Source organism: Takifugu flavidus, chromosome 14, assembly GCF_003711565.1.
Source record: "Takifugu flavidus isolate HTHZ2018 chromosome 14, ASM371156v2, whole genome shotgun sequence".
NCBI classification, from domain to species: domain Eukaryota; kingdom Metazoa; phylum Chordata; class Actinopteri; order Tetraodontiformes; family Tetraodontidae; genus Takifugu; species Takifugu flavidus.
The window spans coordinates 10,545,868-10,560,825 of record NC_079533.1 but is presented as its reverse complement, the minus strand read 5'-3'; positions in this window follow the sequence as shown (position 1 = coordinate 10,560,825).

Genomic DNA, 14,958 nt, shown 5'->3' with positions numbered 1-14,958 from the left:
CGCTGTTAATTGTCCCCTAAACTAAGACTTTCTGAGGAAAAGCACCAATTTTAAAAGCACAAGTTGGATTTACTGCATTTTGTTCAAGTTCTGGCAGTTTATCAGATCTCCATATTCGAAACAATCACAATCAAGACTATTATATATAAATAATACAGTTCTTTATACAACTTATATTACATTTTTGAGGCCAAATGAAAATATTGGCTGAATGGGCTGAATCATTCGACGCAGTTGCTATGAGGTATGATTGTTATTGTTGTAACAATATTCATTATAGTATACAATATAGTACATTATTGTATTATACGTGTAGTTCATATTTGGTTGAATTTACATAGCATAGCTAGTCCAGGTAGCTAGTTTCTGGGGTTGATCCATGATCCATAAGCATGCAGGTCTTGTTTTTAGAGTGAACAGTCAACAATGATCAGCTCCTCATTTTTATTTTCATTATTTCTTGGTGGAAATTTGAACAGTTGGTCACGGACGAGGTCAGATGATCTATTGTGTAACATTATCTAACTTTTCTGACTTGGCCTTTGTGGAATATTGAATTGCAATGCGGTAATATTAGATTCCTGTATGTGGGGTAAACCTTCATCTAAATCACAGAAACAAACAAAACTGACTTGCGTCTAATTTCCTGTTCTTACAGTGATTATGCAATCGTGCCAATAATTCTTCATCTTTAATCATTGGGTTTGTGATCCCAAGCTTTTGAGGGCATAAAAATACCTCTTCTCTGAGAATAGAAACTTTGTTTTTAGGCTACAAAGCATCAGCCTACTTTTCGTGCTGTTGGTGTTCTTTTTACTTGGCTGTGCTAAATTTGTCGGGCTGAAAATAATGATGAAGGCGGTCACATTGTTCACAGTCAAAGTGTCAGCATCGATGCGACGCTGCTGATTTGTAAGTTGTAAGGACGCAGCGTTGCTGCTGACTTTGTGTCATTAAATCATCATCATTAAAATGCTGACACTTGAACTGGAGCTCCGAGGGACTTCCATGAGCTTAATTCAATAACTGGACACAATTTGTCTGTATAATGTCCCGCAGCTAATTTAAGAGTGCTAAAACCAACCCATGAGGTCAAAAGAACTTCCTCCAGAGCTACACAAATGTCTGCATCACGAAAGGTCCCAAGAGTCTAAGACAATTAAGATTTTTCCAAAGCTGCTGTCACACCAAATGATTTAAAACAAGTTTTGACATTTAGATTTAACATTTAGAGTTGCATTTAAAATTAAGGTGTAACATTTAATATGTTGCCAAAGTTCTGAGTAAGAGTCTGGATAATGGTGCCAGTCCAATATTTTAGTTCTGATTTTAGAAATTTGCTAAAATTTGAAATTGAGATGTGAGAGGTGTGGATACTGACTACACTTTGACTTGATAAAGAAAAACATTTCCTTCTGTTCTGAAGGGAAACTTCAGAGAAGTGCACCAGACTTTCTTTGTTTTTGGTTTTTTACTTTTTACCTGTCAATCTGAGTTGTTTTGTTTCCGGTTTATAACCCACTTCTTTCTCTATACGCTATTACGGCCATGCTCTGCTGTGTTGCAAGCACATTTGGAAATCTAACCTAATTTATGTACCCTGACTTCAGGAAAACAACCAGGATTCTTTCTTTTCTTTGCAAACTTTACTTACTTAAATGCAATGAAACATCACTGACAACACTAAATTGCTTGCATTTCATATACCTGCATCATTGATGCATCTTCTGTAAAGAAAGCATGTTTTTGTCTTTCTGTGTTAATGGTCAGAGGTCAGAGTCAACTGTCATCCATCACCTAGATTATATTTTCTTTATATGTTATTAAAGAGTACGTTAAAGAGTTTGAGGAGCCATTGCCATGGTAACAGCAAATGGGAATAGTCAAGAGGAATAATTCAGCCAGGTGCACAAAATAAGCCTTTTTTCGCACTCCAGTGAGTCACAAGTGGACCCTCTAAATACTTCAGCAATAAATTATAATATGAGTATCACATGTTTTACTAACTTGAACATCCTCATTAATGGCACATACAGATTTGATCAGAGCTGCGAGGGAAATGACGGTAAATTTGAAGGACCAACACATGTCCAAGGATGTATTTTTAGAGGAGTTGTGCAAGTAATGAAGCAGAAATGCGTCTGAATTCTAGTGTTGCTCGTGTGCGTGTGCGCGAATCCCCCAGACCGCCCTTGACGAGGAAGGACACGGGACTGAGACACCACCCAGAGGAGGAGAGGGGTATTGCAGGCAGAGAGAGGAGCACGTCAAGAAGACTTTCCCTCGTTCATGTGAGAGGAAGGCTTCCTGATTCGCAGCAGTGGTCACCAGATGGTGCTGCAAAGGCATGCTTGATCCATGTTCAGGGACGAGGATGAGGGAACGAGAAAAGCGGAGGGCCACTCACACCAGGGTCATCATCATAACTCCAGAGCCAAGTGACTGATGGCGACTATAAATGTGGCACCGGAGAAAAGAGGAGACTTATGCTTTTCACTTTACCAATTGGAGCTGCAGGAGGAGCAATCCTCTCCGCTCATTAATGGGAAAAATGGACCCACACGTCACGACTGCTTCCGTTTTTCTGTTCAAATCCCGCATAAATTAATTGGATAAATCAATAAATAAACAAATACATCAAAATTTCCATTTACCTGAGGTGATTTCCCTGTAAATACTCATGCATGTTTTTTGCACATTTGATCACATTAAATATCAGTGCTGTTGAGCACGAAGGCAACAAAGCAGCAGTTTCTACTCCGGATGTGACAGATATTCTTGCCGACGACAGAGGAGCTCAGGACATTTTCCAGAAGCACACAGGTTGGCACTGGGATGGGCGGCCGGGCAGGGAAACGGGGGCAGCAGATGGGGTGTCCCAACAGCAGTTATCCTCTCAGCTACAGCCAGCTGCTGCTCTCCAGGTCCCTGTCTGGGCCCCTCTACTCCCCCGGGTCAGTAAACTTGATATGCAGCAACACAAGAGGGTATTTAGTGTAAAAACCACAGCTTTTAGTGTAAGAATCCAAGAAAAGGGAGAGGGAGATTTTTGTTTATTTCCAATCTCTTATTCAGGCAGTAATAACTGACTGTACCCTCTTTGTTAGTGTGTTGATGTGTTTATTGCCAGTTTGAGTTTCTTCCTATGCTTAAATGATCACTAGCGATGCCCCCCCCCCCCCAGACACACCTATTCTGTCAAAAACCATATTCAGACATGGAGCATGAGCATGACTGCCCTCTAGAGGCCGGATGCAGTAAAGGTCATACTACCTTCTTCCTCACTTGAGCTCATAGGCACAGAAAGAGCACTTTTGTACGCCTGCTCACACACGCTTGGCTGTAAAAGAGCGTGGGAGATCGTACGGCCACGCTTGTCTCAGAGGCTGCGTCCGTTCCCAGTCGGAGCTCTTGCTGGGTTCAGACTGAGTCTGTGTTCAGCTGCCAACGTATTTCCCTGTGATACAGTCGGTCACGATCTGCGGAGACTTCAGTGAGCATAAACCTACGAGCTCCACGAGTAAGTCGCTATGGCTACAACGGGGTAATTACATCATTCAAGCTGCCCGACTGCAGCGGGCGGAAGGGTGACAGCAGCTGTGTCACTTACTCTGCAGCTCATCTGGCACCTTCAATTTTTGATGGCACATTCTTTTATTTACTTCATAATAATAATGCTGTATGGTAGTTTGAGCCCGTGCCGCCTCGGTGTCCACCCAGCAACAGTTCATTTAGGTCAAAGGTCGCTCCGCCTGCTTTTCTGCAAGAGCGGTAAAGCAGGAAATACTTTTGAATACACAAAAAAAAGCAAAACAGCTGATGAATATAAGTGTACTGCAAAAATGAGACTTGCAGGGACCATTTTTGTCTCAGTAAATGAACTTTTTAAATAATTCCGTTTTATCTGCGGCCAGTTAGGGAGGTTAAACTCTTTAGTTATTTGTCTTGTGAATTCATCTAGAATCAAATAAAGTCTGATTTGTCCGAAAATGGCACAGAGTACAGGAGCATCACAGAGCTCATTAAGCATGACGGCTTAGAGGCGTTAAAACAGTCCAACACAGTTCTGATAATTCAAGGGCAACGTGCAAAATGCTGTAACCACAAATAATACTAATTATAAGAGAAGAGAGGAGGAATAAGATGGATGTTCTCGCAGGACAGATGTGGCCATTGTGACAGCAGCCCTGCTCGCTCTTCTTTTGCTGTGCAAACAAATGCTAATGATGGGATTTCCTTGCACAGACAAACAGGCTGAAGCCCCTCACTCCCGCCGCTCCACCATTTCACATGGACGCACGCTTTCTCGGTTGCTCCACATCATTTCCGTGACATGACACACACGCACACACATCCCTGAATTTTTCCTTACCCCTCTTCCTTTTTTTTTTCTTTTTAAATAGCTCTTTGTTCTCTGCTCGTGTCTATTTTTATCCCAGCGTTCACGGGAGGAGTCAGAGAAGTGACGAGGCTTGGGAGACTTGCTCATCTCCATGGCAACTATACAGCTAGCTCTTATTCCTTAATGCAGCCTTTATTACTACGTCACATACCTCGGAGGAGCTTATCTTATTATCACATTTATCCCTGCCTGTTTTTTTTCTTCATATTTTCTCCCATGCATCCCTGAGTCCTCTCCTGGACCCCCCACCCCCCAGGGCTAAATTGAGCTGTCTTTTGCCTCTCTGGACCATCGGGCGTGCTGCTGTAATTCCGTACTCACCCACGTCTCATGGAGGATGCCGTTCGTTTCTCTGCCACTGTGAGGCCCACTTCCATGTAGCTGAAAATCTCTGCGGGCTTTGTGCAGTTCAAGGGGGTTTCCCCATAACCCCCCCCCCCCCCCCCCCTCCTCCTACCCACCCACCACTACCCCATTTTTACTGGGCCCTGCTGAGAAATGCAAATTTGCTTTCATCCTCTACATAAATGCAGTATGGCACCCTCTTTTGAAACCAGTGCTGTACTGCTGCCTTTTGGTTCTAATTTGATCAGAGAGGCTTCTTTAATAGTCTAAACTTAATAAACATGTTTACTTCATGCCGCATAATTTGAGCATTAGTAGGTAGCAAGCCAGCGTCGAGCATTATACTGCACATGCTGGGTACAATTTCATACAGTATACAAATCTTCTCCCACATTATTCCCTGTCTTGTATCATGTTATATTATTCAGTTACAAGCTTCAGTCAAACAAAAACCATTTAAGTCACACATGCAACCCAGGGCATCCGTTATCTTTGGTTGTATTTTGTTCTGTTGCGGCTCTCCGCCTGTTTGGGAACATACATTCAATTCTACACGCAGGATTCCTTTTGGTCATGTGACCAGGCAGCACAAGCATCTGCTGACAGCAGAGGCTTCTGCCTTTGGTGGCTTTAGGTGCATAGGAGGGAAAAAAAGGCACGAGTATAGACAGTCAAAGGAGCTATAATGGTGGGAAAGGGGGTGGGGGCTTCTGCAGAGGTGCTCAAATGAAACGCAAACAAGGGACAGAAATATATCACAGAGGGAAGCAGCAGGCTGCTGTGTAAGACGGGCTGCACACTATTAAATGATGAATGGGCTGTATCGCCTAGGCTCACAATGCTAGGTGCGATAATGAAGTTAATTACATGTTACCTTTGTGCCAGGCCACAAGTGGCAACAGATGCCCGCAGCCCCGGGGAACTAAACGCTCGCCCATGGTCCTTCAGGTTGTGCCTAAAAGAATTCTTCCTCCCCTCTCTGTTTGTTCACCATGGCAACAGCCAGCATGCGCCTCATCACCTGCCAGTAAGGGAGCAGGTGGACGCAGCCAGCCCGGGTGGTGGCCTCATCTGTCACACCTCCAGAGCTGGCCCCCACATGCTAACACAAACACGAGCAGAAGTGCAAATTGTTGGAGCTGTGATATTTGAGGGAGGGGTGATGTGCTGCAGACTCAGTCATGATCACATGACATGGAGACATTACCGTCAAATGGATTTGTTAAACAGGGACATGCTTAAGAAAATTTGTCTTCCAGCGAACCCATAAATGCTTGACATTAGTGTCCTACATTGGTCATTTCTACTGTCCTTGCTGAAGTGATCACGCCCTCCCCAACAAATACCCCCCAAGAGACACTGCGTGGCCAAAGCAACACTTCACAAAGGCTGCTGCATCCAGATGTTTTGCTAGTGCAAAAAGAATCAAGGACACCTCCAGAAACCTTCAGCATTTAAAGCTTTTGTGTCCAGTTTAAATTCCTGAACTTTTCCTTTCAGAACACAAAAAGAGAAACGTTTGGACCGTCCGGTGACTCACTCGTTCAGGTGGAGAGAAAATTCCAAACCGACGAGGTTAACAGGCTAAAGCCGTGTTTCAGGTTGGATGCGAGAAGCGTGTTGACCCTTGACTTGAGTGAGTGACAGTCAGGCAATTCAGAGCTGCATCTGAGGTCAAGGACCCCCCCCCCCCCCCCTCCCCAACACACACACACACACACCACACACACACACACACACACACACACACACACACACACACACACAATCCTTCCAAAAAAATACAATGCCATCAATGCCGGCAATGAGATGCAGTGTGACGGGTGGTCTATGAGTGCCTCAGGCAGAAGACATAGATTCGTGAATCCTGTCGTTGAGGTCTGGATCGCACAAGAACACTCAGAGAGGTGCAATGAGATGGCACATCAACAGTTTAAGGTTTCCCTCTTGCAAGAACAAATCCGACTTTGTTTTACCGGTGGGGAGGGGTGGGTTCCTGAAAGCACAACCCCTTGCTACATAATGCAGGAGGTCTGCTCTGAGATTCAGACCCGATTACATCCCGACATTGATTCACAAGCCTTCAGGCATCAACAGAACAAGTCACATGACTGACTTGTCATTATTTTATGGTTGGCGTGCCCCCCTACCCCCCCATCCCCCCATCAAACTGTCAGCTTTTTACCAAGCGATCGCGTGGTCTGTTTCTTTTTGTGGTGTCACAGGGATGAAGGTAACCTGCTGAATGAAGAAAATCCCACCTGCTGCGGTCGTCTTTGCAACTTGACAAGCCGATTGATGATTTTGCATGCAGGGATGACAATGACAGAAGGCCCCGTGATATCAAACTACTGGTCCGGGCAGCCGCTCCTGATATGTCGGCATTGGCAGCTGAAATCAATTGCAGATGCCATTAAAAATATATGTTTTCCTCTTCTTTCATCCCTCAGCCCAGCCTGCGTTCCCAGTGGTTGTGGCATGATAAATGTGCAGGGACAGAATCACACACCACTTGTGAGCTGACAGCAAGGGGGAGGGTGTGATGCGGCAGCTTCTAATGCGTCGCACCTGGATAGGAGCGTTCCACGCCGGCCATAGCTAGGCTGACCGCAGGATGTCAGGGGTCACTTATGCGGAGTGCATTCATCTATCTGTCTGCGTAACCACTCCTGAAATGTCCTCCTCCTGTCCGCGAAAGCGAATCGGACGCGAGTGCTGACATGTGCGGACGCTGTAATATTACACCGCGTTGCCTTACACATCCTATTCCACTAAAAGGGCGAACATTTGCCCGGGGTCACTGAGGTGTGACCTGTGGTTCCACAGTTACCCTCGGTTGGGGAATCAATGAAGCGTGTGTGCAAAAGTAGTCCCCGAGGACCGTCCACATCTGTTCAAATCAACTCTGTTTTGTCACCGCTGTTTTTTCTCTCGACTCAGTCAGATGAGCTCAGGAGGCACAAATGTGCCACATTTCATGCACCTACAGTATCCAGGACCTTCACACTGGAATACCCAGAGGACAGCCAGGGGACGGGCAGACACCTTAGATCGTAGCTTTAGAAGTTTTTAGCACGATTAGCTAGCAGCATGGGAAAGAGAGTTGTTGAACAGATATTGTTAAGGAACATTTAAAACCTTAAATGTTTCATTAATCTTTTCCACCGCCATGTCTTCCTCTCTCAGTGTGACACTTCTGACAGCCTGGAAAAGCACAAAGGGTGAAACCATTTCACCGTCTGTGCCTGCTGGGCCTCCTGCAGCGGTACTTGCTTCTGTTAGCATGTTGTTGGTCCACAGTTGGCGACTGCATTGTGTTGAGGAGAGCAGCACTGTGGCGAGTGAAATAATATGGCTTTATTGCAAGTAAACAGCAGTAACATATAAGAGTAAGTATGTGGCCACTCTCAGCTAAAGTTCAGTTCATCGCACACACACACACGCACACACTCTCTCTCTCTCTCTCTCTTCACTCATACGAGGGGCAATTCAAAGGTTCCAGTCAAGCCAATGTGACTATTTCCATGCTATGGGAGGAAACTGGAGAAAAACCAGTGTCCCACTATTGCCCCCTACTGTCACTACACACAGCTGTGCTGTTGTTGTTCTCCCAAAGTTAAAACTCAATGAATTTGGACTCATTTTTTATGTTCAGACACTGTCCAGCGTACGGCATTCCTCCCTCTGGTGTCTCGGACATGCAGAATATTGAGCCGTGCACCTTCAGCTTGACGCATCACTTTACATCGGCTCCGACACCACAAGAGAGAGGCCCCGGCTCGCCAGCGGTAATGACCGCTGTGTTCTGAGGTCGCTCTAGTGTGAAAGCCTGGCCCGCCACGAGAAATACTCAGGTCCGAGTCCTGACTCAGTGGAACCTGTCCATGACTCCCCCCCCCACCCCCTACCGCCTCAGGAATGCAGGATGAATCATCTATACGGGAATCCATATATACCAAGCAAGGCAGAAAGAAGCCCTGGGGAGGATTCTGTGTCTAAATTAGTGGCCACTGAAGGCTGCATTACGGAAGAATGCATAATCAGGCTTCAAGTGCGCTTAATTCATGGCTGACCATCTCAGAGAGAAAAGCAGTCAGTCAGTCATGTACTTATTTGTAATATTGACTGTGACTGTGGCGGACGCACTGAAAGCTTGGTTATGGTAGCCGTGCCTTTCCAAGCAGCCACTCAGATGCTTGTTATATTCATTTACGTCGCACATTTTTAATCGTTTTAAGCATTTATAACAGTTTTATAACAGTTTAATTGGGCGGCGTCGCTCTTTCCAGCCTCCCAAACCAACATGCGCAGCTGCTTTGAGATGGCTCAGGTCCCTTGGCTGAAGCCTACCACAAAATCTGACACGCACACACACACACACACACACACACACACACACACACACACACACACACACACACACACACACACACACACACACACACACACACAGGCAGAGTTGCCTGAAGAGTGGACTTCGCAGCTGTTCCTGTCTGCATGATTTCAATCAGATAGGGCCTGAAATAAGTGACACCGTTATAAATAAAATAATCAAAGGAAGTGTCAAAAGTATTCCACACTTTTGGAAAAACGCATCTTCTACATACAAGAAAACAACCTCAGCCGCTGAGAACAGAAAAAAGGGTAATTGTTTGATTCCAGATATGTTCAGCTATTGACACTGAGGTGTGTAGATATCACCATGACTGCATCCCTGGATCAAATAATGCAGTTTAGAAGAAACTACGAGATGAAGCCCCGCCCTCGCACCGCCACCATATTGATCTGATCACAATCAGTGGGGCCAATGAGACGTGAACAACACAGCAGCTGCTGATTGCTGGCGACCAGAGTGCCGTTGACCTCGGGTCATCGCTGTGACACGCTGTAGAGAACACGTAATGTTTCGCTTGACCTTAAGTGTTCGGGGAGTCACGCCGTTGTAATCACTTCCCCGCAGGTCACAGCTCCATACTGTCCGATTCTTACAGCAGAAGCAGAATAATAAAGTGGCTTTAGTCATCTGAGTTTACACTAGAATAAGAAACTTTTAGGATTTTGGACAGTTTCTGCAACACTGATTGGACACAAAAGTGCCACCGCCGCCAGTGTGATGTCCGCTGTTCTCCAGCAGGGGAGATCTTCTTTGAGAGGGACACCTGGTCCATTCTGACCCGCTTTTCTGCGGTGGCACCTGCTAAAAAATGGGGCAGTTCAGACACCCATAGCCCACAACTTTACCTCACGTCCTCATCGACACCATGATGGCTTTTATTTTACCGCTTCTCTAGGATGAACACAACCTTCCCAGCCTTTGATGGTACTTCTTATTTTCTTTTATCTTTCATCCAAGCTCTTTGCCAGCATAATTTATCTACTAATGATCAATGAAAAGATATCGATCCAATAGCATTTTGGTGTTCGGTCACCCTTGACCATTCAAGAAAACGTTAAAAAAAACCTCCAATACTGCTGATACACTTGACTGCAGCAGGTAATAACAGAAAAATGCAGATCCAATTTCAATGGTAGCACTTTGTACAGGGCATTATGGGGTCGTTTCCACATTATTATTACACATTTATCATCTTTTATGGCAACACATTATTACACATTTATCATCTTTTATGGCAACACATATGACACATGTTTCAGAACTGCAGAACATGAGGATTGAATATATATTCATGTCATTTGAGATGCTTTGCAAAACAGAAATATTCAGAAGTCTTTTTATTTCTTTTCATCGAGCACAAGTTTTCTCAAGTCAAAGTGCCTTTCCTGTCGTTGGTAACAACACTAAAACAAAATAAAACAGTTCAGTGACTAAAAGGAACACTGGATGAGATGCACATATGTAAAACGGCCCGCTGTGTGATTTGAGAAAGGCGTGTGTTATTAAAATCAGCTCAGCAAACGCAGGTGAAGCTTCCAGATCTGCAATGCAGATGGACGTTATTGTACACGATGATAATCATGATGATCAAAACTTAAATACCACTGTGGTGTTAATCAGTAATGGTGCTGGGAGTGTCATAAATGCACTAAAGTGCTCCAGGATCCATGACTTGATGGAACTCAGTAACTTTGTGGCAGTTCAAGGTCCCCTGTTATTTAACTTGAAATGATGCCAAGAATCCGGCAGAACTGTAAAAGTAACCATATTTTAGTCCTCCAGTTGCACCACATCTTGAAGTCTGTCTATTCTGAATGCTGCAGTCAAAGTAGCAGGAACTAAAACAAGAGTACATCACAATCGGTGCCAACAGGCCACCAGCTTCCCCGCGTGGCTCCTTTCAGAGGCTCACGACATCAAATTCCCATCCAGGTCCGGATTAACTGCATCCTTGGAAGGGAACAAGGATGGAGATAACTTGCTGGCAAACTTGGAAAAAGAGGAGGGGAAATGACGCCGTGCTGGAGCCATCTGTGAGGCTGTGTGACAGAAGCAGAAGCACCACAAGTCAAGCGACGGCAGAAGAATCTCCATTCCCCGGGAAGCTGGTGGAGATTCTGTTTCGCTTTGACTTATTTTCTAATTTCAGGAGCATGAATTGTGTTGCTGGTGCACGTGAACGCTGTGGTAATAAAACAGAAGATCAAGGTCAACGCAGAGCGGCAGCAGCTTCGGGAGTAAACATCAGGCTAAATAATATCTGCAGTAAATAACAGTTCCACGGTACTGTACAGGGGTATTAAGTAAGATTTTACTGCCCCATCAAACAAAATCACCAGAATAGATCAGCAGAGGGTTGATGGCTTTATTGATCAGCACAGGCGAATCAACATAACTCACAAACTGCAGAGATTTGGAGTCACCACTTCCTGTTCATTCCAGTTTCATGCATACATGCTTCAGGAATGCCGGAGTCTTTGGTATCTTTACATGCAATCTTTGCATCATTGTGCAAAGTATATTTTGATATTTTAGACGGATAGTTTCATGTTCGGTAGATGTGCGGCTGCCTGAATATTTCTGCTCTTGTATCTGGTTGTTGCAACATTGTAAATCTCCCCACTGTGGAACAAATGAAGGTGTTCTTATTCCTATTCTTATTACAGTCGTGTCAGAGGATTGCCTGTTTGGGAAATAATGAGGAACTCGGAGGATGACTTTGTGGTTTCATTATTCCTCAGGTGTGGGCGATAGTGTCGAAACATAAATCCCCATCATTTCCCAACAGAACCCGAGCGCACTTTATCGTTTAATACAGCAGATGTGGATTCCGACAACATCGCAAAATGGAAAAACCATCATCAGAAACCTGCAAAACAGGAATGACATATCAGGGGTAACGTTTGATTTTCAAATCAGACGTTGAACCACTGGCAGAAACAGGAGTTTAAATTATCGTTTGAGATCGTTGTTGAAATCATAAGACAGATGAGACATTGTGGCGTTACTTGCCGAAGCAGTGACTTATTGGGGAGCAGCTGGTTTCCTGGCAACCTCAGACCAGGAATCACATGTATATTCTGTTCCAAAGAATGTGTTGTTGGACATGCTGCTCTGTATCAGTGATGATGAGATGTCAAAAATCACTCTGCGGTCCCTGAATAGATGAGGTGTTTTCTTTTCAAGCATACTGACCTGCTTCTGTGAGGACATCTATTATTAGATTCACTCTTTATGCTAAGCTAACCAGTTTCTTTAAACATTCTTTTTAGACACACATTGAAAGAAATCCTTAATTTAAAAAATTAAAACACGCATATAACTTTGGATATTTACTTTTTCATAATCTCTAATGTAGAGATTAAGATCATGACGGCTCATGAACCTGTTAAACAAAGTTACGCGTCTTCACCTGATTTGCTCTATGGCTGTGATAAACTCTGGTGGTCACCTCGCCATGTAACTTCAGGGCAGCTGTGATCCGTCTCGTCCATTAAGAATTCCCCCTTGAGGATCAGATCCCAAAAGGAATCACTGGAAAATTATTATCCAATTATAATCTGCTTACAGCTGTGTAATTATACTTGACCACTTTCGTCCTGCTGTGTGATGTGGGGATTAATGGAGTCACGGAGTCCGTCTTGCCTTAATTAACCTGGATGAGTGTGATTTGAAAACTGCTGCACTGTCTGAGTGATATATAACTCTTGACAAGTTCATATATATACAGTATATATATCATGGAAAAACTAGAGCGCGCCACAACATCAAATATCTAGGTTAATGGACTGCCACATGGTTCCTGGGAGAGTTCCCGGGCTTTTTTCTGAGTGGATGAAGAACAAAACCCCAAAAAGGAGCGTTTCACTCCAGAGTCCACATAAAGTCTTGGAAAATATCTGCACATTGTTACCCATTGATTTGTCTTTTTCACCTATCCTTTGTTTGTTTCCTTACCCAACATTCCTTGCTTCATGAATGTTGCACCCGCTGATCCTCTCTGGCCGCGAAAAGCTTTCAAATCCACGTCAAAATATTTATGAAGGCAAACTCTGTTTTACTTGCTGAATGCAGCAGAAAGCATCTTATAGATGTGTATGTGCAGACTCGTGCACGGCCGGCCATTTGAGCAGACCGTCGACTTCCTGTTGACGCAGATGGTTGGGGGAGAGTGGTGCCACACAGGTTTGAGACAAAAACTTCATATATTGCACATTTGATGATGCTTGAAGCACTTCAGTCCATCCTCCTCCTTTCTGCTTGACTGAGACGCGGGTGTTTCAGCTCTGTTTCATATTGTGAATTAATTATTCTCTGCTGGAGTGTGTGTGTACGTGCATGTCTTTTTTTGTTATTGCAAAAGGAAATGGCAGAGCCCATCTACCACATCCAGACCTCATATTTTTGAATGCATTAACTCCATGGCAATTGCTAATGCATCTCCAGTGCCAATCACACTCCTCTGAATTGCAAAGATGGAGCGAGACAGAGACATGGGGAGATGGAGATATGGGGAGGTGAGGAGGTTTGTGTGTGCAGGGGTGAGGGGGCGAGGTGGCCACTCGTCACTCTTTTCTGTCTCCGTCCTTGTTTTAAAAAAAAAAGAAAGATATTAAATGGGCTATGTGCACTGTAAAGCCTCAGCATGTGGAATTTTAAAATACCTTTGACACCATTGTTGTTGTTTTTTCCCCCTCCTGTGTGTATACAAGCTGCAAACAGTCACGCAGCTGTTTCCATGGCAATAGCTATCTGTGTGAAGACTTAACCCTTTCTCATTGGAGCTCTATGCAGAAATGTGCGTGTGTATATATCTGTATTTTACAAAATATAACTACCGTTCACAAATGTGTCATATACATGCCGTCCCTGCTGTATTTTTGATCTGCTTGGAGAACACTGGGTAAAAGAACATTTCACTTCTTTTTTTTCTTCCTTTTATTTGCTTTTAAAATCCAACTGACAGGTAATTCAACTTATCCTGAAGCTTCATTGGTGATTTGTTCACTCTTAAAGTCACTTTCTTTAACAAATTGCCTACATTTACTTAATTTTCTTCTAACACTGACTTCAGCCCTTCCCCGGTGAGGGTGACAACAGCACCTAATGTGTCAAAACGTACATTAAATGCATGATTCAGAACTAATAAACATAATTTGACACGCAACATATGTAAAGAGGGGGTGGCTACTGACTCACTCATCCACATCCTCTTCTTCCCCCCAAAGTGACAACAATCTGTCGCGCACGTGCTCTTTTTGATATTGACTAACATTTGAGAGGATTAACCTCATGCCAGACCTTTGCAAACTCTTAATTAATTATTTTGTTTCTGTCAATAAAAGGCCACAAGGGTCTGGCTAAAGATGCAGCTGCCCAAGTGTTCCAGAGGTGGGGGATGGAGGCGCAGATCTGTATTAGCGTTTGTCCTCCATCAATAGCTCTTTAGCATCGAGCTTTGGGCTTCAGCTGTGTTCATTTCCCGAGCTGACACAGGACAGGCCGACCAGCCAGCTCTGCGCTGCTGGATGCTCCTGCGAGGAATCGTGATAAATGATTTGAGTGTAAAGTGCCCCACAGGCGCACACATTCACATGCCCCGAGGACACCGTGTCGTCACTATTGATCTTTTTCCTATACAGATTATGTTTTCCTCGCTATCTGTGATTGTGGCGTTCATGGTCAATATAGTTGTGTTCGTTCGTTTCCCGGGATCTCAGAGCGCCGGGACGTCCCTGTGAGCTCTGCAGCATCAGCAACACCGGCCGTGATGAGTGCGATGCATCATCCCGTTCCTCTCCCGGCGGAAACCTGA